Source organism: Pleurodeles waltl, chromosome 4_1, assembly GCF_031143425.1.
Source record: "Pleurodeles waltl isolate 20211129_DDA chromosome 4_1, aPleWal1.hap1.20221129, whole genome shotgun sequence".
Lineage (NCBI taxonomy): Eukaryota > Metazoa > Chordata > Amphibia > Caudata > Salamandridae > Pleurodeles > Pleurodeles waltl.
Window position 1 is genome coordinate 512679582 of NC_090442.1, and position 21938 is coordinate 512701519.

The following is a 21938-nucleotide window of genomic DNA, read 5'->3' on the forward strand; positions in this document are numbered from 1 at the left end:
ACCAATTACATACACATTTTGTAAAGGAGCACTTGCACTTTAGCACTGGTTAGCGGCAGTAAAGTGCCCAGAGTAACAAAAACAGCAAAAACAGAGCCCAGCACACATCAACAACCTGGGAAACAGAGACAAAAAGTTAAGTGAGCCCACACCAAGGATGGAAAGTGTAACACACCTTTTGGCAAAATAATGCTCTGCAAAAGGTGTTTTTAACTCTTTGATGTGTCTTACTAATAATGAACACCAGTGTCCCTCTGGTTGTATAGCAAGAGCCTGTATGTTAATTTACTGAGCTCTCTTAGGTATGCGAAACATAGAAATACTTTAATAGTATGCACATTTTCTTAATGTGCAATGCTATTGGAGTGAAAAGACATTAACCTGAAGATTATCCGGATCGCTTTTGAGCAGTCATGTTTATTATTTAGCTGAGAGAGATGTCAAAGAATGACAGAGAAGAAAGAACATAGAGGCATGTGGTATGTGAGAAAACCCATCTGGTTGTTATTACACATGATATTTTGATTCCTTTACTTTAGTTTTTTACCTCTGCTATGGGCTGATAACGGTAAAAAAACACATCAACCTCAGGCCGGAGAAAATAGCATTGATAATGGCCCATCGAGTTGATCTCAAGCAGGTGGCTCATAGTTACTACACTTCAACAAGATTACGAATTTAACAATGCAGAATTCCAATACAGAATTCCACTCTGCCTGATCACAAGTGACTCCATTTGGCTAGCTGAAAAATCAGGCTACACCCTGGACCCATTCAGCAGCCCCCATTGACCCTCAACCATGCATATTATGCAGCTAGCCAATGTTTCTGTTCAAGAAAAATGCAGAAGCACTCCAGAAATTTTACCTTTAACTGCTTTTTGGGCAACTCCACTTAGGAATTCAGTACATCCTTCATGTAAATAGTACTGTGCTTATGTAAATCTTGTAGAATGACAGTCACAAGAGTATGTATTTTTATTAGCTTTAGTTCTTTCACCCTATTTCAAATCGCTGGTCAGAATGGTTTGCCCACAATACCTCTAGACCAATGGTTCCCAACCTCCTGTCAGGGTACCCCTGGGGTTTTGTAAAGGTTCCTCAGGGGGCCTGTGACTGTTTAGAAAACTAACTAATATTATTCAAGTAATAATAAAGTGTATATAAATACAGTGACTAAATGTACAATTGAAAATGTTGAAACATACTGTGAATGTTGGAAGATTTGAAATTGGAGGCTAAAGATTAAATTAGTACCCTCAGATTGATGTGTGGGTGCAACGAAGGTGCATCAAATAGAATATAGTTTGGACGATGTGCAGCTTCAGTTGAATCTAGAAAAGTTCCAACCTTCCAATTAAAATTATTATTTTTTGTTTTATTCGTTCGCAAATTAAATAAAATGTGTTATCATTTGTGTATTTGTTTGATGGAATACTTATTTCTGTATTTTTGTGTATTATTTTGCGGTTCAAATCATTGACGATGTTTAGGTCGGGGTCCACAAAGTCAAAAAGTTTGGTACCACTGCTCTAGACATAGCAAATCTTTAAAAAAAATGCAGTCTCACCTCTTTGTTCCTGTCCCTTGTATCAGAGGTAAACGTTGTCCTAAATATTCCTTCTCATATGCATTTAAGAGCCCTGCCTGCAACTGTTCTTATAAAACACACAAAGCTACACTTTAAAAGAGATGAATGTCTCTCCATGAATAATGTAAGTCAGTAAATGTTTAATGTCAAGGACTGCGGCTGAGAACAAAGACTTCAATTTTTCAGACTTAGTTTAGGGAGCAAAGGGATGACAGATGCGAGGAGAAACATTGCTTCAGGGATTCACTCCGGTTTGGCAATCAGTCTCGTTACTCTCATGCACAGGGTTTTGGTCACTGGCGCCGTGTGCCTGAACTCTGCCACAGACGCTTCCTTATCCTTTGTAGGGTCTTGCTTAATTTTGACGTAGAATGGGCTTCTTTTTAAATCATCACGGTCTGTTTCGAACTGTGCAAGTCTTGGTTGAAAGTACCTCAGTTTGTTTTAGATGTTGTGTAAAAATAAAGCAGACTTTTATATAATTTAAGACACTGATACAAAGGCCATCAGATGAATATAACCAGAGTTATGGATTTTGAAGAAAAAAAAATCAGTGCATCCCATTCTTGCAAAATGTTATCTTGCGGTCACTGGGAAAATGCACTTGTGACAATCGGTCAGTTGTACACCGAGTTTAGTGGAATCCACTGCGGGTAGAGGTGAGATGGATCTCAGGACCAGGTTTGGACAGTCAGTTGATTTTTACCTGGCTTGTAGGGCCTGGGTGCACAGTAGTCCTGGCTGTCCCTGGTTCTGAACGTGGAAGCCGTAAGTGCTGGTTTTGCTGCTTGGATGGGGCTGGTAAGAAAGAGGATGCAAACTGTCAACCACAGGGCTACTGGGGCATAGGGCTAAAGGTGCTGCAGGACCCCCGGGAGGCACCACATTGATTACAGGCAGTGGTAGCCTGACGGACAACCAACAAACCCTCCTAACAGCAAGTTCAGCCTTTGGTCACTTCGACATCCTTGTGTCTGGTGGGAAACAGTGGCCACCTGAAACTTGCTGGAGATCCGGACTATGTTTCCCACAATGCACTAGACCATTTACTTTTGGGCTTTTCCTTAGCGGACCAGATGGCCAGTGATTCTTTGGTTCCAGGAGTGCAGTTTGCCTGCAGGGGACTAGTACCTCCAGTCCAAGGGAGTGCTGGAGTTGCCTTTGGCATGCAGAGGGCTGTCTCTTTCCTTTAGAACTGGTCTCTGTTCCAGGATGAGTTGTAGTCGTGCAGGTGCAGCGTGGTTGTCACAGTTGCAATCTTTAAGCCTTCGCGTTGGGCAGGTCTTGAAGTTGCAGACTTGGGTTTTTTCTTTGTCCTTTGTTGCAAGTCAATCAGATATGAGCTTCTGGCACCAGGGGAGCCCCTTAAATCCTAGATTTAGGTGTGTTAGGGATGTGGTTGCTAGGGTTTGATGAAGCAAGTTGTTTCATATCAGACATCGCACTTTTCAGTGTGGCCATAATGGAGCTGGAAACCTCAGGATGCCCAGGTGTCAGTCCATGTTATCCTGTAGCCCGCTGAACACTCATAGCCCTTTCATGGAAAGAGGCTACTATAGGGACATACAATCTTGTACCTATATGTCCACATTTCAATTATAATACACCCTGCCTCCTGGGTTCCAGATGCCTACCTTAGGGCTTACTGGCATGTATTAAAATATTACTGTGGCCTTGCCACTCATGGTGAGGTCAAGGTTGGCTTTGAGCAGTTTGCACTGTCCATGTAGTATGCATAGGCAGGACTGCTGTCGTCTTTCTACTTGAGTAACTCAGAGTGGCAGAATCAGTGATTCAGGCCCTGGTGACCCCTTTCACTCTCATACTCTTGGTACCACTTGTACCACTTACCAGGGACCTATAAGGGGGTGTAAAGTCCTTGCCAAGTGTGGTTAACAATTCACATGCATCATAAGTTAGGGAGAATGCACTGGAGCCTGGTTAGCAGGCTCCAGTGCACTTTCAGTGTCATAACCATCAGCACTGTAGAGAAAATTGTGGGGGGTGGCCATACAAAAGAGGGCACTTTCCTACAGTTACTCACAGCTGCATCTGTGTAGCGCTAAATGCCATTGTTTGGTGGTAAATACTGAATCAAAAATATTGTGATACTCAAATATAACGTCAATAATACTGTAACTATAGGAACAGAAAATGGAAGGCAAGGATATTGGTTTTATGCTTGTAATATCATTATAAAAATATCATTGTATATTGCATTACTTACTTTCATACAGTTGTTTTTAATTTTGTTTTTAAACTATTTTAATATATGTAAGGTACATTAATCTTAAGAGGTATTATTTATATAAATGTTTAAGCATTTTTAGCATATTATGGATTTTTATTGTATAATTTTGTTTTACATTTAATTATGAATATAAAATTCAGTAGTGGATTGTTTTATTTGAAGAGTAAAAGGTGGAGATTTATTAAATTATGAATTATTATAGTTTATTTCCACATGATTTGTATGGTAATTAAATATGTATCAGGTGCTTAATTATGTAAATTGTTCAATTGCGATTGTAACTATTTAAGTGCATTTTGTCATTTTTAATGTACATTTTACCTTTGTATTATTTTATTACTAGTTTATATTTTATGTGCGGGATCTTGGGTTTGTTGGGGACTGGGATCCTCTTGAAAATATAATATTTTTTAAATTAATTTTATATTGGTTAAATATTTAATTAGTACATTTTTATGTATAACTTGCATGCTCGGTATGCACTGCTAATTACCCCACATAGTACATCACTTATGACATGTTCTATGACAGCATTGCTAACATCACTGCAACATTTGAAATGTCATCATTGATGAAAGACTGTGCATGGCAAGGACACTGGTCATAGTAACCTTAGGGCACAAGTCATAGTTACTTGAGATACCTATAACTGGTGAACTGCAGTGTTTTTTTTATTTTAAAATGTTATATTGTAACTGACATTTTCACCTAAGTATAACATCACTTTTGTCAGTGAATATATATATATATATATATAATATATATATGTTGTTGGAAAATGGGTTATTGGTAAGGGCAGGTAAACACCTACACTGAGCAATAGGCCACTAACCTCCACTTAGGTCCAGTTAGGTCTCAGTAAAATAAACCCAGCTCAACCCTTGGTAGCTTGGCAATGAGCGACAAGGCTTAACTTAGGAGACAGATTGTAAAGCATTAAAATATCACAAAACAGAAATTAAATAAAACACAGGAAACAGTTTAAAAATCCAAAATCAATTTATAAGAATAGGAAATATTTTTAGCTTTAAAATGACACACAAACAAATAAAATCGGATAAGGGGAACTGGAGATATGAATTTTTAAAGAATTATTGCTTTCTAGCGCATAGAAACAAAATGCGCCAATCTGGTCATCTGGTCGCACCTCAACCGGGGCAAAGTCAAAGTTTAAGGCCGACCGAGATGGAGCCTGGCTCGGCTACAGCCCGCGGGAGGCCTCGGTAAAAAGTTTACCTTAGAACTTAGTTGTTTTTCTGAAGATTTTCTTCAGCGGGACGAACCTGCCTGTCCAATTCGACCTCCTGAAACTCTTCCTTGGATACGCGTCGCGGGAGCCCTCAGAGATTTTTAGCTTCAGACTTAGTCATTTTTTCGAGGTGAAAATCCTTCCTTGACCTGACGTCCTTGGAGCCCTCCTCGGATACCCTGGCTGGGAGGTCCCGGTCAACTTCCTACGTTCGGACCTAGTCTCTTTTTTGGAGATTTTCTTCACCGGGACGAACCTGCAAGTCAGGCCGGGTCGCAGTTGACGCAAGCTGGCTAGAGTTGCCGCGGCAGGTCAGTCCCTCTATGGAGCTTTTTTCCAAAAGTTCTCCAAAGTTCTCCAAACTTCTGGATCTTCTTCCAGATGTTCTTTTAAGGTTCTTTTGGGGTCCACAGGTCACCCCAAGGTTCCAGAAGCTCTGAGATGCTCTTTGGGGGTGTGGACTACAACTCCCAGAATGCACCTGGCACAAACTCCTTTTTGGCCACTGGACAGTGGTCAGCTGGTTGGTTTCTTCAGGAGTTGGTGCAGGGGACTCTGGTTAGCACGTTTTCACCTGTAGCAAACAGGGAGTCCCTCCTTGAACCAGTTGAAGCCAGGTAAAGTCCTTCTTGTGGTGAAGCCCAAGTGTGCAGCTGGTGCAGTCCTTCAGAGTGCAGGATCCAGGTGCAGGCCAGGGGTCCAGCAGGGCAGTCCTTCTTCTCCTGTAGTTCTTCCTTGTTGGAATCTGATGGGGATCTGAGGTCTGGGTGCAGGTCTGCCAGTTTTGTCCCTGCTCCTGGGTGAAAAACAGGGGGGTCCTGGTTCTCCAATCAGGTGCAGGGTCCTTCCCCCTGTGATGACCACTTCCTGGGAAGTGTGGCAAAAATCAATCCCAGGGAGCAACATTCCTCAAAAATCTATCATGGCTGAAAGTGATTTTTGGAGGTTACATCTGGCTGAGCCCACCCACGGGTGTGGCTAAAAATCATAAACACACCCCTCTCCTGCCCTCTCCTAATCTAATCAAGGGGGCACCTAATTGTCTGGGTTTGCAGGATGTGAGGGTGTTGCTGGGTTGCTCCACATGTCCTTCTCTGCCTTTGAAGACCAGTTTGGCAGCCCTTTCCCTTCCTGCTTCACCACCTGCTGTGGGGAGACCTCCTCCCCTAGGCACATCTCTTTGTGAGGAGCCAGGCCACTTCACACCTCATCAAGGCAGCCTGGCCAGGCTGCCAGAGGCTGGCCAATCAGAGCACAGCAGCAAAAACACTGCAGGGCTGAAGTTGGCAACTTTTCAGGTATAGTTTAAAACAATTAATTTGATACCAAGCTTCTGGTATCTGTTACTTAAGGGGACTTCAACAATTAAAATAAAGTCTCCCCATTCTAGCCTATGGAGGCCATTCACTACAATGAGGGAAAAACAAATTTGGCTGTTTTACCTCACCAGGTCCTATAAAACTATTTTTATAAGGTCCCTGCTTATAGTTACATGGCACCCAGCCCTATGGGGCACATAGGGCACACCTTAGGGGTGACTTATATGTAAAAATAAGGTAGTTTAAGACTTTGGAACTACCTTTAATTCCAAAGTCGAATTTGCATATAACTTTAATTTAAAAGCAGCCAGCAAGGCAGGCCTGCCTTTAAAATGACACTGGGCACCTCAGCAGTGTACCTATTGGTGCACTACCTATGGTGGGGTCCCTAAACCTACATGCCCTACCATATACAAGGGACTTATAGGCAGGTTGACTTAGCCAATTATAATTAGCCTAATTGGCATACTGATTTTACACAGAGCACAGGCCCTGCGACTAGTTAGCAGTACCCAGGACACCATCAGAGTCAGGAAAACACCAGCAAAAAGTATAAAATGGGGGCAAAAAGTTAGGGGGCCTCTGCAATCAGCCCTGTTCTCTCACATATATAGTTATGCATTACTTATTAAAACTATTTTCTATTCTACTATTATTTTGGAATGTAATATGTTTATTAAATTACTTATACATGTATTAAAAAAATTCAATTTGCTTACCTTATTTTTGACAATATTGTGATCCACTATATTATTGACACACTATTGTGGCTATTTATATTTGAAGTATGTAGACTCAGTATTACTGTTGATAAAGGTTTAACACATATAAGTCAATATTGATGTTATTAATATTCGGTCATTGACCCGTTTTGGTTTCATAGTAAACTATTTATCTTGTCTCACTTTTCTGTGGATCAATGAACAATATCATTAAAATGATAATTTCAGATGTTCATTGGCAGCCTTCAAGCCACCCCCCATTTGAATAATGTGAGCTCTCAGTCATTGTAAGAGGTTTGGAACAATAGTCCCAGTGGGGCTGTTGTCTTTATCTAGACTCCTTTTTCCTTCATACTGTATTCATATATAAAAATGTTGATTTTAAAGTCAAATAGCTGATGAGTTATAGCTTTATTTATTCTCTAATTTGATACCACAGCTTTTGACTTTCTACAAATGTTATGTGATACTCATTGACCATGATAAGTTGACTTAGGAGCTCATTATGAGGCTGGCAGTCATGAGACTCGCAGCCATGCAGTGACAGTTGGACCACCTCACTCCAGGCGGTCTGACTGCCACATTATGACCCTGGCAGTCAGGCCGCCATCCCCATCAGGAACATGGTTCTTGTCGGGCTGATGGCAGTCTGAGTTGTGGTCAGCCACAGAGGCACTGCACTCAGAGCCGCCGTGCAGATTACAACTCAACTTTCAACCAGCCTTTTCATTGCCAGGACCCCACCATGAAAAGGCTGGCATAAAGTCAGTGCAGAGGTCCCCTGCCCAGCACCCTTAGAATGCACATCAAGGGTGCTGGTGTCCTATGATATTGACCTTGGCTCCCTTAAGAGAGCCGAGACCAATACCATAGCACTTTTCCAACCAGTCAATGTTGTAATACAATGTTCCCGCCAGTCAGCCAGGTGGGAACATTGTAATACATAAGGTTAGGGGGGACGCCGGCATGATGTCAGAGTCCTCCCTGCAAGTTTGGCGGTCAGCTCGTCTGGCTGCCAAACACATAGTGATGCCCTAAGTTCCCTGAATGAGGCTTCATTGATGCACATAATAGTAACCAAGCATGTTTTCCATGGCTATATCAAGCTCTAAATCCCTCTGCTCTGTTTTTAGGACATTATTAACCGTTTCACATGCTCTATTTCTTCTGAGAATGGCAGTACCCTGCACACTGTACTCTGCACCTGCAATTGGAATTTATAGAATTTATGGAATTTATTTTAAGTTGCAACCTAGAGCACCACTTTAACTGCACCTAAAGTGAACATCATTTTCTTGGTGCTTTTTGTGCATCCTAACTCCAAACAGACTTAACATAGCTAGCAGATCATCACCAATATCATGTATGAGCTCACTAAATGATCACTGCAACAAGAGCATGCCTTAATGCCACCATTAAGTTGTTTGTTGCTTATTCTATCCCTGTTCCTGTCTCAGAATACCAAACATCTTTCCATCGCAAGATCTTCCAATGTATTGCTTTTCATTTTCTCCTTTGGCTTCTTCTTTTTATTCTTCTCATTCACAATTTCTCCTGCTTTTTCCACTTTATCTTTTTATCTCTTCTTCTTTTCCTCACTCTCCTTTTTGCTTCTTACTCTCCTCCTACTTTATCTTCTTATTAGCATTAGTATTATTATTATCACTATCTTCACCTTTGACGTTATCAGTTGCTTTGGTTGATACCCATGGTTCCATGGTGAAGTATTCAAAAACTCGATCAGATGTATTTGCTCTTGTGAATTGGTCACTTTCATGATTCGCAGTACTCAATCCTTTATTTAACCCAGGCATGGACATCAGTCTCATTGGTCTTTTGCTATGTCATTTCTACATTTCCTCCCTATGAGTTCCATTAATAGCATTACATCTTTTTAATCTGGTTAAATTGCATTTTCCTCCATATGCATTAGCCTCCTCTGGGTTGCTTTTTTTAAAATTTACGTAGCATTAGCACTGCATACATTCATAAGTATCTCTTCATTTTATGATATGATAATTATCATGAGTAACAGGCTTTATCTTGTCTTTTACAATATGGTTGCTTCCTTTGCATTGTGGCCTTAAAATTTCGCCTGTCCACTTTCTTATACACAGACTACAAAATACATGTTCTCATCGTCTCATTCAGAGATATTACCTGTAGACATCTTTAGCTGTCTTTTGGCACACAGACCCAGTGGGGGTTTTGTGTCAACTCCTTACTCATGATTCGGTGTCTTCCTTTCCTCTTTGTTCCTTTCTCCTTAATAGATGGCTTTCTTCCTTATTCTTGTGTGTGTACCACACAAGAGGAATTCCACTGCTGACATGAAACCTTGCATTGCAGTGAAAGAGGTTCAGGCTGCTCCTCCTTGTTCTGACAATTTTTGACCCATCCTTTTCTGCTCATACCCACTCTAAATTAGTTTTCCAAATGTTCTAAGGCTGCTCCCCATGTGTGCGCTTTAGAGTTTTGACATTATCAACCATAGAAAATGATCAAAGCATTTTATATGTACAATAGTGATTATCAGGACAATGACAATAATAGCATGCACATGAATGTATAGCATCCATCTTGGAAATTTAAAAAAAATCATTCAAGATGACCACCTTTATATGTTTTCCAAAGCAGAATAAAAACCATTCAAATATAGCAATAGTGAATGCAGGAGGATAGCATGCACATGCATGTGCTGCAGCCAACTTTGAACCGTTTTTCTTTTGCTTAAGGAAAAATATTCAAAGATGGCAGTTGCACATCTACGAGCCACACAAACGTTCCAAGATGGCTTATCTGTGTGTGTAGGCACAGTTGTTCTCTTGAAATGTTTTCTCTTATGCTTTAAAAAAACATTATACCCACTGTGCCAGCATACAAACGCACAGTGACTATTTTCAAATGATTCTTCTTTTTTTCAAAATACAATTCCAAGATGGCCAGGAGGCCTCTGTTCATCTGCACCTCAGTCAGCTAGAAAATAACTTTGATATACACAATAAGGTTCACGAGAGAGACTTTGCCAGCACTTGCATTTTTTCTTTCCTAACAGTAGTCACTCAATGTATCTATTTTTCCTTATTATTCATCTAATTCTCCCTTTCCATCTGATACTTGAAGACACTGTTTAGAAAAGAACAATTGGAAAAATTAAACAGACAGTTAAAAAAATTAAACACGCCTTCTATCTCTAACAAAAGTTTGAAATGCCTTCAGCTTGATCACTTTTATTTTTACACTGATTAAAGAACGTTACGTTACCCACAAAGCAAATAGATTCAAGTCGTTCTACTGAAAATACATTATAGATGCTGATTTTCTTCCTGTGATTTTAAAGATTCATGTATCTTTGGCCAGTTGTCGCGTGGCACTGAAGCCCCTGCCAGATGTTATTCTGCCTTGTCCCACACACATTTGAACTGAGTTCTGCCTTGATGATTGGAACTACAAGTAAATCAGCAGTGTCCCCATGCGACCCCTTAACCCCGAAGCTACATAACACCTACTGAAGCCAAGGTTTGTGCTGGCTTTGAGGCATTATAATTGCATCAGTATCCTTTGACATTGTTCTTGCCTCCTGAAATTGGCTTGTGAAACACCCCTGATTTAAAAACCCCTCAGTAGATTCAGGCACTGAGTCCATTTGTCAGCCAGTCTCACAGATGGCGATCTTGACCAGACTGTTAGAGAGGTGTTTTTAACTAGTTATCAGTCTTTATCACACAAAATGCCCTTTTACATCCGGTACAAATGGGTTTTCTCTCTTGGTCCTGTATGGAATGTACTGTTATCTCATTACTTGATTACGCACACTGCTGTTTTGACAATAACATCTATGCCACTCTTTTGGATCCAATAGCAGTCTTTGACACAGTGTGCCATCGATCCTTAATAGAAAAGATGTCGAACCTCGACGTTAGAAACTCTATGATATTATGGTTCATGAACTAATTGCCTGAGAGATTTTTCCAGGATGTGCATTTGTATATTTCCTCTTTGGCTACTGCTATGCTATGTATCTCAACCTTCAAGACTTTTTGGTCCAGGGGCTGCGATGACTCCAGCACTATGCATCCAAACCAGACTGTTCTTGGTCCTGTGTCTAAGGAACAATATTACTTGAGCCGGGAGTTCCTTCGACTGGCTGCCTATAAGAGAAAACATACTTTTGAAGTCTATGGCCCTCATTACAACCAGGTTGCACCGCCAACATGCTGGCGGTGCAAACTCGCGGATTACGATGCTACGGTTGCACCTCTGAGACCGGCGGTTTCCCACCACGTTGGTCCCGGCAGTTGTAATCCACCCCAGGGGATTATGAGTCCCCTTCCCGCCAGCCTTTCCATGGCGGTAGGAACCGCCATGGAAAGGATGTCAGAAAGGGAAGTCACGGGGCCCCTGGGGGCCCTCTGCAATGCCCATGCCTTTGGCATGGGCAGTGCAGGGGCCCCCTGGCACAGCCCCACACAGTTTTTCACTATCTGCTTTGCAGACAGTGAAAAGCGCAATGGTGCAACTGCACCCATCGCACGGCTGCAACACCGCCGGCTCCATTTGGAGCCGGCTCCCATGTTGCGGCCCACATCCCCGCTGGGCCGGTGGGAGGAAACTCTGTTTCCGACCCCCGGCCCAGCGGGATGTTATAATGGGCACTGCGGGAGTGCGGTCGCATTGGCGGCCGCACAGCGGTTACAACTTGGGGGGCGGCGGTTGCCGCCCGCCAATGTTGTAATGAAGGCCTATGTGCCTAGTCCATAAACCAGTGTTGAATCTCTGTTGCTCCCTACTCACCAAGCACTTTCAGTGGAACTACCCCTAGAGCGAATTTAGCACTGAGACGACTGAGGATTCCGAAGTTTAGTTTAAAGACCAAGGGTGGACGAACCTTTTCAGTAGCTGCAGCCATAATGTAGAATGGGCTGCTGCTTCATCTATGCAAGGAATGTAATTTGACTACATTTTGCACATGGCTAAAATCTTGGCTTTTTTCCTCATTCTTCTAGTCACAGTTCTTTGTAGCAGCGACTTCCTGTAGCATGTTTTATTTTTGTGTGTTCTAGCACCAAGATAACCCTAGGAGGTGAACAACTGTGTTGTTCAAAACCCATAAATAGAAAATAAATTATAAAAACGATACATTTGCATTTGTGACCTTTACATCTGTTTAATGTTTGCATCCTTTCTTGAGGACTTCAATTCAGTTTATTTAATTCATGTTTGATTAATTAAAATCATAACATGCAAAAACAGTGCATAGAACTAATACATAAAATAGTTACTTTAGCCAGCGTATGTTAGTAAGAGCAGTAATATTAAAAATGACAGTTTAGCAGCTTCAAGGGGCTAATCGTTCTTAAGACTGAGAAAATAAGGAATCAACGTCACAGTCATTAAGAATAGCTGTTAAAAGAACATCAGCCCACTGGACAAAGAGGCACCTGAACAAACTGTACAGAGTGGGGCAACCCTTGAAGTTAGTAGAACTGATTAGCAGCACATCTAACATCAAGTAATCAAGTTAAGGACTAACACTAGTAGTTTTGGTGAGTGAATGTCAAGTGATGTGCGTAAAGTTTTCTAGTCTGGCTTGGGAACGGGGGAGATTTCTGTAAAGCATAGGTCTGAGACCCTCCTGCGATGCCTTACAACTTTGAAGTGAAACAAAGAAAGAACCAGACAGCATCTCATCTCAGCAAAATTAGGACAGCAGCAGAGCAGATGATACTATGTTTCTTTATGATACTTACAAAATGTACATGCGACTGTATCCCTTCCACAAGCCGAGATTGGTTTAAAAAACACGTTTGGTAAAGCGGTTAACCTCATGTAAATAATTTTACTTCGGGTCTCGACTGAGAGAGCTTGACAAAGATAAGGCTATGTTTTCCCCAAGGAATAGGTTGTGTTCAGGCCCTTGGTCAGGATCCTCAGATGGAGACTTTCAATATCCTGTCAAAGGAGGCAATTTTCCCCTGCCTATTCACAATGCTTTTCCAGACTGAATAAGTAATTTCTTGAGAATGCAGCATGTCGGCCTTGATTTTCAAGAATCTGCATGACTTTGCCAACCAAGCTTGCAATGGACAGCCCGGCTCCTCAAACATTACATTAAGATGGTGTTTGAGCGTGGTCTCTGGGGCTCATCGAACCCTCAGATAATACTTTATAATGTCCCCCAGGCATGCAAGGTCAAGACTCCCCAGACCTAGCTCCAATCTCAATCTAGCTCTTCTGGCATCCAAGGGGGACTTTCTTACACGCCTTGCTCTGAGCTCCTGTTAAAGACTAGTCGAGGACCCCAAGGAAGGCCAAATGGCGTAATTGAGAGCCGGAATCAGCTTAGCTTTTAGCACTGTCAGCATGGGCTAAGCAGTAGGGCTGTGTAGACAAGTATTCTGACGCTTCAGTAAATTAATAAAACTGAGAGATTTAAGTCTAAGATGCTTTAGATGGGCAGCCGGCAATGGCCCTTCAAATAACCATACCCCAAGATAGCTATAGGCGAAGCCTGTTGAAATCTGTAGCCCACCCAGCTGCCAGTGTGAATATTTTTTGGTGGGGGTACATGCCAAATACAACTGTTAGAAATGGGGTCTGCGGTTGGCAGTCAGTATGTACTGTGTCTAAGCAAGGACCCTCTCTCTAGTCAGGGTAAGGGAGATACACAGCTTAGATAACCCCTGCTCCCCCTTTGGTAGCTTGGCACGAGCAGTCAGGCTTACCTAGGAGGCAGTGTGTAAAGTATAGACACACACAGCAGCACAGTGAAAACACCACAAAATCACTCAATGCCGGTTTAGGCAAATAGCCAATATGTATCTGAATAAAACAAGAACAAAACAATAAAAATCCAAAATACACAAGCAAAGTTCTGACTTTTTAAATATTAAACTTCAATATAGCTCTTAGAAACACAAATGCTTCAATTTGATGTTGGGACGGTGTTGTGACGGAGTCATTCCCAACAATCCAAAACCAATGGGACAGGTCATGGAGTCGCGTGGGCCCCCCCAGGTACAGTACCTGTGGTAACGAAGAAACAAGCCGGTACACGGAGTCAGGGAGGTGAGGTGTCGCTGGACTCTGTGTGGCGTTAGTTTCCTAATGCGGAGCAGGGGAGGTGATGTGGCATTGGCACTAAGCATTGGTTCCTTACGCTCTGGCGAAGTCAAGGAATTCGGTGGATCAAGATGCAGTGGGGTGACCTCACATGGTCATGGTCATGCCACAGGGCTTCAGGCACCGCAGCAGAGTCGGGTGTCATGGATGTCGGTGACACAGCACTCTGGACTCACTAAGTCTCGGGACGTCAGCGGGGCTGCAGCTGCATCAGGCCTGCGATGTCAGATGTGGTCATCGCACTTCAGCGGGGACCCCAGGTTAAGGTGTAGGTGGCTTTGCAGGGTCAGGCAGCGCTGTCAGTGCGGGCATCGTCCCGAATCGGTGCAACCATTTTTTCTTGTTTTTCAACCAGCTTTCACTTCCAGGGGCCCAGAGACTGGAGTAGGCACCACCTTGCGAGCAAGTAGACCCAAAGGCTGGTAGGTGAAGTCTTTGCTGTCCCTGGGACTTCTTAACAGGAGGCACGCAAAGTCCAAGCTCTTGGAGGCACTTCACTAGCAGGATTGCAGAAACTAGAGTCCAGTCCTTTCCCTCCTAGGCAGAAACAGCAGCAGCAGGCCAGCACAGCAAAGCAATAGGCAGAGTGGCAGGTCCTCCTCAAGCATTTAGCTCTTCTGCTTGGCAGAGGCTCCTCTTGATCCGACAGTAATCTAAAAGTCTGGGGTTTGGTGTCCACTGCTTATACCGATTTCTGCTTTTGAAGTAGGCAAACTTCAAAGTTGTATACAAAATCCTGCCTGGCCCATGCCTAGCCCCAGACACACCCCAGGGGTTTGGAGACTACATTGTGTGAGGGCAGGCTTGCCCTTTCAGGTGCAGGTGTAAGCTCCTCCCATCCCAGTCTAACCAAAGATACTTATCAGGATATGCAGGACACTCACCAGCTCCCTTTGTGTCACTGTCTAATGGGAATTCACAAACAGACCAACCATCAGTCTGACCCAGACGTGGATTACACAAGCAGAAACTCCACCAAAAAGCTGTATTTTTCTATTGTGAGTTTAGAGACCCCAAACTCCGATCTCTATCTGCTCCCAATGGGTAACCACACTTAAAAGATATTTAAAGGCAATCCCCAAGATAGGCCTTGCAATAGTGAAACACAAATTTGGCATATTTCGCTATCAGGCCATGTAGAACACACCAGTACCTGGTCTACCTTTTAAATACACTGCACCATGTCCATGGGGCTACCTAGGCCCTTCCTTAGGGGTGACATATATGTAGAAAAAGGGAAGGTTTAGACCTGGAAAGTAGGTACACTTGCCAGGTCGAATTGGCAGTTTAAAACTGCACACACAGACAATTCAATGACAGGACTAAGACATGTTTACAAGGCTACCCATGTGGCTGGCACAATCAGTGCTGCAGGCCCACTGGTATCATTTGATTTATAGGCCCTGGGCACTGCTAGTGCACTTTACTAGGGACTTACTAGTAAATCAAATATGCCAATCAGGGTTAACCAATCACCAATATAATTTAGACAGACATCACTTGCACTTTAGCACTGGTTAGCAATGGTAAGGTGCCCAGAGTATCAAAACCAGCCAAAACGAATTACAACACAGGGTCCAAACACAGGCCCTCAGAAGCAAAAAGTGCAGGGATACCATGCTAAGAACTGCCAGGTCTAACACCAACAATCTTAGTTTTACTCTGATTCACCTGCAGGTTACTCTGGAGGGCATTTGGAGCTCTCTGCAGCCCAGCTCTGGTCCACGACTACGGTTTCATCCGCATACTGCAGGATTTGCACATGCACCCGTCCCAGCTCTGGAGTTACTAAGCTGTCTCCTTTCAGGGCACTGCCCAAATTGACTGTATAGATAATGAAAAGACGGGGAGCCCTGTTTAAGCCTGTTGTAGGTTGGTACTCTGGTGGTGACTGTATTGGTGCTTGTTTTTACCCAGATCCATGTCCCCTGTATAATGATATGATCCCCTTAAGGAGCTGAGGTAGAATTCTCAACACAGTGAACTTCCTCCAAAACCTGCCCCAATCCACCCTATCGAAGGCAGTGCTGTAATCGACAAAGTAGCAAAACAAAATGGGCCACTTCTTCCTAACTGCCAGGGGGGCGAAGTATGCCATTGCAATAATACTGTCTGCTGTTGAACATTCCAGCCTAAAACCTGATTGAAATAGCGGAAGAATGTTTTTTTAATTTACTCATGTTTCTAGATGTGCTATCAGTTGATAATTGGCTGGATTTGAACGGTAGCCCTTTTTATGAATGAGGAAAAGAATGGAGCCACTCCAGGAGAATGGAATTCTGGCACTTTAGAAAGTGCCATGAGGATAGACACCCAAAAATCTTGAGCCATTTTGAACACAGCTTCTGGGATCTAATTGGGATCAGGTGCACCATCAGACGTCATTATCTTAAGCATTTCTCCTACAACTCCTTCAGAGATTAATGCCCTCTGCTGAGGCCGAACAGCCAAGATCTCTGGAGCAGGAAAGGAGGCTGCTTTCACTTCCTAATTGATTGTCTATAGATTTTCAGCATGGCTGATCCAGACGTTTTCCACCACACCGTTCTCTTTAGGCTGCCCAGTGTTGCCTAAGTAGTTCAAGTGCTGCCACAAGCAAGAGTGATGGGAAACGGCCTTAAGACCGACTCCCAAACAACAAAGTCCTCGTTAAAGAAAGCGGAACAACACTTTCGTTAACCATGACTTCGTTGTTTTGTGCCTTAACCACGCATGTGCTGAACAACGCTCATGCGTGGTTAAGGCACAAACAAGGGAGTCGGCTGAGGAGGCGATGCGACGAGGCGACGACTCAGGTAAGTGAAGTGGGGGTGGGGGATGGGGGTTTTAGTTTTTGGGGCGGGGTGGGGAGGTTGGGGTATTTTCTGTTTTGGTGGTGGGGGGTCGGAGTATTTTCTGTTTTAGGGGTGGGGGTCGGGTATTTTTTGTTTTAGGGGCAGGGGTTGAGGGTATTTTCTGTTTTAGGGGTGGGGGTGGGGGTCGGGTTTTAGGTTTAGGGCCGGGGGTTGGGGTATTTTCTAGTTTAGTGGCGGGGTGGGGGGTCGGGGTTTTAGGTTTAGGGCCGGGGTGGGGGATCGGGGTATTTTCTGGTTTAGGGACAGGGGTGGGGGGGTTGGGGTTTTAGGGCCAGGGGTGGGGGGTCGGGGTATTTTCTGGTTTAGGGGCGGGGGTGGGGGGTTGGGGTTTTAGGTTTTAGGGGTGGGTTGGGGGGTCGGGTAACTTTAGGGGCGGGTGGGGGGCTCGGAGTAGTTTTAGGGGTGGGGTTGGGGTACTTTAGGTTTCAGGGATGGGGTGAGGGTTGGGGTTGTTTTAGGTTTTGGGGGTAGGGTGGGGGTCAGTTTTAGGGGCGGGTGGGGGGTTGGGTTTTTAGGTTTTAGGGGTGGGATGGGGGTCGGGTAATTTTAGGGTTGGGGTGGGGGGTTTAGGGGCAGGTTGGGGGCTCGGAGTAGTTTTAGGGGTGGGGGTACTTTAGGTTTCAGGGATGGGGTGGGGGTTGGGGTTGTTTTAGGTTTTGGGGGTAGGGTGGTGGGGGTGGGGGGTTGGGGTTTTAGGGTTGGGTTGGGGGGTCGGGTAATTTTAGGGGCAGGGTGGGGGTTGGGGAGGTTTTGGTTTAGGGGCAGGGTGGGGGCTCAGAGTAGTTTTAGGGGTGGGGTTGGGGTACTTTAGGTTTCAGGGATGGGGTGGGGGTTGGGGTTGTTTTAGGTTTTGGGGTAGGGTGGGGGTCAGTTTTAGGGGCGGGGTGGGGGTTTGGGGTTTTAGGTTTTAGGGGTGGGTTGGGGGGTCGGGTAATTTTAGGGGCGGGGTGGGGGTTGGGGGGCTTGGAGTAGTTTTAGTGGTGGGGGTACTTTAGGTTTCAGGGATGGGGTGGGGGTTAGTGTTGTTTTAGGTTTTGGGGGTAGGGTGGGGGTCAGTTTTATGGGCGGGGGCAGGGGGCGGGGTAGTTTTAGGGGCAAGGGTGGGGGTTTGGTGTGGTTTTAGCAGGGGTGGGGGGTTGCGGTAATTTTTAGGGGTGGGGTGGGGGGCCGGGGGGATGCATGCAGGAACAATGGATGCCTATCACTAATGCCTTTACCAGGAATGCCTTTACAATGAAAAATCGTTGTTAAGGCATTCGTGGTAAAGGCATTAGTGGTAACAACGAGGTCGTTGTTCCGACCTCGTTGTTCAGGCATTCGCTGTTCCGGCAGGTGTCGTTCCGACATACATCCAGAGTGATTTTTATCTTTTATTGAAGTAAAGATTCTAAGCCATTCTGCTTTGATGTACTCTCTTTTGCACTGCCAAACTTTCAGTTTGTGAGCCTCCCTGAATACGGTTATGGCTGATCCCTCTGCTTCTTTACTGCATCTTCTTCTAGCAGCCAGTGCCCTGCATACTGCAAGTTTGCTGGCTGTTAGCTTCTTGGAGCATCTGAGGGTGTGCAATGAAATCAGGGGGAGTTTGTATGGAGAAAACCATTGCCCTTTCCCCAACCCCCGAAGCAAGCCCGCTTCACGTTCCACCCTGTGCCCAAATACTGCTGTTACAGTTGACATTGTCTTACCCGCCTTTATGCTCTCTACCCAGAGTAGTAATTTGTCTGGTGGATCATTTAATTCTATGAAGAAGCTTGTGGCACTCTTTTCCGGTTGGTTTCCCAGGTGCTGGTAGTGAGTGGGAGTCTAAGGAGTCCAGCTGCAGGGTTACCCACAGGGGACTATGGTCACTTTTACCCCTGTTATCAACTTCAAAATCCAAGAGCATGGGAGACAGCCCTGCGCTGGCAAAGATGTAGTCAATTGTAGGTATGTTTTTAAAAGTGGGAATAGTACACCATTGGGGGAAACAAGCCACTTTTAAGGACTGAGATACTCTGAGAATGTGATTGTGAAGAAGAGCGTGAAGAGGAGCAGACCTTCCCAGTGATCCAAGGGGATTGTATGATTTATTCAGGTCCTTGGGTTTGAAATACCCTTCTACTATGGCTTGGTGTGAGTCATATGTGAAGAGCAGCTCCTTGGTCATGCTTGCTAGGCTAGATAAGACCTCTTTCTTTTGTAACTGGGCAGAGTTGGAATAGCAGTTAATTAGTAGCAGTTGTAGGGCTTGAGAGTTAAACTTTAAACCGTTAAAAAGCAGGACTTGAAGGGGGTCCAAGTTACTGGAGATTTCAAAGGCCGCTATCTTTTGGGCATGCTTAATGTAAATTGAAAGGTCGCCCCACAGTGGCCATGATGTGAAAGCCATACTAGCCAGCAAGGAACATAGAATCAGTAACCCATGTCTTTTGGAAGCATAGTATGTCCTTGCTGAGTAGATAGGAGAGGGCTGACTTGTACTCCCAAAATTTCTTGAGAGCTGCCATATTCCAAGAAATAATTGTCAGCTGTTGAATGCTGCTGTTCACTCATCTAGTGTCCCTGTCTGGCTGTCTGAAGTTGGTATTAGCAGTAATACCTGTGGGAGCTATGTCCCACAGCTAAAGATGCTGCAGTGTCTAAATAGACGCGGACTGTATGTAGGTTATCAGCGCGTGTTATCCTAAAGACCATAGGAGCCATGTGGCATGCGTGGAAAGTTCTTATGCTGTTGTTATTCCTGTCTGTGCTAGTGCAGGTCTGACACTGCCCGCTTCCCTCTTGAAAGGGGCTCAAGGACTTGGAGGTATTTTTCTGTGCAAGGGGTCTTGACTTCTATCCCCTATTCTGCCAATTGAGGCAATTCCTTAGTCACAGTGAGTTGGTGGTGATGGTGGTGATGGTGGCGAAAGCCCACCAGAGTTCATTCACTGTGGGTGTCCACAGGCAGGTACCCAGTCCAAATCCTCTGATTGATTATGAGCTAAAGACAATATATGTTTGAATAACTGTAAAACGGTGCACCTCTTTAAGGTGTCATGTGAGCTTTGAACACAGCATCTTGGAGAAAGCACTACCTCATAAATACTATAAACTTTGTCTGCTACAGGAAATTCTCCTGGGTTTGATTGAGCTTTTTGAGTTGGAATAGAAGGGCCCAAGCCCAGCGGAACAGACAATGAACTTCTGTGATGGCTAACTTCCGGCCCCACTGAGTCAGTGTTTTGCCTGTTAGGCAAAGGAGACGCAGAAGGCTGATGTGGGAGGGACTTTGTTGGAGGCACAGAAGGTGCAGCACTTGTTTCTTATACCTGGAATACTAGATTGCTGGGCTCTGTGTTTGACTTGGTTGATGCTTGTACACATTTAGGCTCAAAAGAAGGACTTGCCTCTTGGAGTGCTGAACTTATTTAAGCTGCTGAGTGACCCTGTGTACAGGCGGCCATCTTTGTTTGCATTTTATTAGAAACATGTTTGATTATGAGCTCTGGTGAGAGGCTAACTGTGCCTAGGGCATGAAAGTCCTGTGTGTTCCTACCAGGGGAAGGAGGTTTGGAAGAGTGAGAAACATCCACACTGGATGGATGTTTGTTGCCACACAGGTTAAAGGCAAACAAAAATTTGGAATACTCCAGGTGTGGTGCGTGGTAGGAGAGACTGCTGCTGCCCCATACTTCTTCATTTTGCCTTTTTATGCTGCTTCCTCAGCTTTCCCTTGGCCTGCCTTGACATTGATCACCTTTGAGCTGCAGGGCTAGATGGCATCTCATATTTATTGTCCCCCTTGCACGCAACCTCATGGTTGGGGCCAGTGCAGGTTTGACCGTCTGCTACATCGATTCATACTACAGAAGTCAGTGAGTCCTGGTGGGGGAGAGGACTATCCTGCTGGTTTGGACTTCAGCTAGAGGATTTCCCTTTTCCACTTGCAGAGCCGGATGTATAATTGCGATGGGAACATGAAGTGGAGGGTGCCAGAGGGCAGTATTTGCCTCTAAATGTGGCAACGACTGTGCCAAGCACTCAGGCAGTGTTGACAATGTGTCTATTATGGCTGCACAGGAACAGGAGTACAAATTAGTAGCCATTTTGCTATGTATTTTCTCTTCAATGGAGTCGATCTTAGGCCCTCATTTGGAGTTTGGCGGTAAAAACTGCCTACCGACGCGGCAATGGGTGCCAAAAGGCCGTCACTGTGGCTACCAGCCATCTGCTGTATTATGACCACAGCCAGATTTCTGCCAGAAGAATGGCTGAAATCCGGCCGTGGCTATGCCGGCGGATGGCGGTAAGGTTGCGCTGCTGCCACCAGCAGTGCCAAACCAGTAGTCCGCCACCAGCTGTATTATGACCCATAATGCGGCCTGGCGGTGTTCTGCTAGCGGGTGCTGCTGGTGGCAGCAGCCCCCAGTCCCGTCTCCTGCTGGAGGATCCCCTGAACACCGGTAAGGTCTCCGACAGGGGAGGGGGGTGGGGTGTGTTTTGTGTGTGTGTGTGTGGAGGTGTATGAATGTTTGTGCGTGGATCCGGGTATGTGTTGCATGGTGAATGTGTGTGTGCATGTATGGTGGTGTGAGTGTGTGTATGTTGTGCTATGTGAATGCGTGTCTGTGTGTATGTATGAAAGTGTGTGCAGATGTGTGTGTGAATTAATGTATGCATAGGTGGATGCATGTGGGAATGGGTGTGTGTATGCATATGTGTGTGTGAAGGGGGGCGTGAATGTAGTGGGGGCTTTGGAGAGGTGGGGGGGTTACGTGGAGAGGAAGGGGGGAAGGAATTCCCTGTCACTGATAGTGCCTACCACTGTGGTTTTTGGGGCATTAAGGAAGCCACGAAAACCATGGT

General features: G+C 44.6%; 1 protein-coding gene across 2 annotated transcripts in view; it reads left to right on the forward strand.

Annotated features, from left to right (window-relative positions):
• The window catches only part of NELL2 (neural EGFL like 2), a 1100394-nt gene that overhangs the window by 726813 nt on the left and 351643 nt on the right, over positions 1 to 21938 (forward strand). The gene's annotated exons all lie outside the window — the stretch shown is intronic.